The 1508-nt window shown below is 39.9% G+C and overlaps 1 protein-coding gene across 1 annotated transcript in view; it reads right to left on the bottom strand.

The window, feature by feature from the left end:
- The window catches only part of LOC102495054 (fibrillin-1), a gene marked incomplete at its 3' end in the record, with an annotated part of 283471 nt that overhangs the window by 7252 nt on the left and 274711 nt on the right, over positions 1–1508 (bottom strand). The gene's annotated exons all lie outside the window — the stretch shown is intronic.

Here is a 1508-nt window from a genome sequence, read left to right as displayed (position 1 = left end):
CACGCACACCCGCACACACACACACACACAGAGGTATGCATGTTGTAGCATGTGTGTATGTGTGTGGGCTTCTGCTCTTTTAAAAACATTAATTGATGGCATTTTTATGAACTTAAACATAGTTGCATTTTATATACACTTACAGTTTTCACTTAATAACATTACTTAAATCTTTTCATATCAGTACATAAAGAGGACTCCTGGGGCCAGCAAATGGTGCTAAAGGTTATGTTGCTGAACTCCCACATAATCCACTACAGTTCCAGTCTCAGGTCTGGTGGCTTAAAATGCACACCAGGTGTTTGTGCGTACATACCCAAGATCCTGAGAGGAGAATAGAGGAGATGGAATCATGGCCCCAGGGGGTTATTTCTCACTTTCCCTCTCACTGTCTGTCTGTCTGTCTGTCTCTCTCCCCAGAAAGCGCACATGCCCTATAGCAAAATCTCTCTTAAAAAAAAAAAAGGACTCCCAGAGGATTGTTTCCAGTGAAGGAAACACATTGAAGGGGAGCATGTTGAAGAAGTATTGTAAGACTCATCAGATGGCCAGTGCTGACCTGGGGGAATTGTCTGAACTAATCAGACTCTATATAGATTACGTTAATTGTAATATTTCAACAATACTATTAAGAAATAGTCAATGAAAATTCAGTATCCTAGGTTTTTTTTTTTTTTTTTTTGGTGTTTCTTTTTTTTTTTTTTTTTTTTTTTTTTTTTAGAGGTTTTTGCTATAGGGCACGTACACTCGCAAGAGAGACAGAGACACAGAAAGCAAGAAATCACCCCCCGGGGGGGATGGCCACACTGCAATCCCTTCTCTTCCATTCTCCTCTCGGGATCTTGGGCATGCACGCACACGTGCCCGGCATGAGTTTAGGCCACCAGGTCTGGGACTCGAACCACAGTCGACTACATGGGAGTCCAGCGACATAGCCATTACACTAACTGCTGGTCCTCCTAGGCTGTTCTTTTAAAAAATATTAAAATAGCTAGAGATTCTTTGAATTATCTGATGATTATTTGGAAAGATCAGAAATAATTTATGTAGGAGCTTCCAATTACTTGAGAATAATTTAGAGTCTCTGAGACAAATCTCACCAAGAAAGGCAGAGAGTTGGAAGCAGACCGGGTCTAAAGTTGTGGTTCTCAATGCTGGATCCACGTTAGAATTAAACGGGGAACTTAGAAAATATCCATGTCTGTACCCTACTATAGGCAAGACCAGATTTTCTGGAAGTCAATCCTACTGGTTTAATGACATTTCTGGTTCAGAGGAATCTGCTATTTATACCCACTGTCAAGACACTTGTAACAAAATTGAGTTAATAGGGGGAAGTTCCATTGTGGTGGAAAGAACAGATCCCCAAATCAACAAAGAAATTATATATATATATATGTGTGTGTGTGTGTGTGTGTGTGTGTGTATATATATATATATAGCAAAGAAAGAAAATAGAAGAAAGACATGGTGTTCCAACCCTAGCAACAAATGGGCCAACTAAGTAG

This window comes from Tupaia chinensis, unplaced genomic scaffold (assembly GCF_000334495.1).
Source record: "Tupaia chinensis unplaced genomic scaffold, TupChi_1.0 Scaffold146140_1, whole genome shotgun sequence".
NCBI classification, from domain to species: domain Eukaryota; kingdom Metazoa; phylum Chordata; class Mammalia; order Scandentia; family Tupaiidae; genus Tupaia; species Tupaia belangeri.
This window is presented reverse-complemented; position numbering and strand designations above follow the sequence as displayed.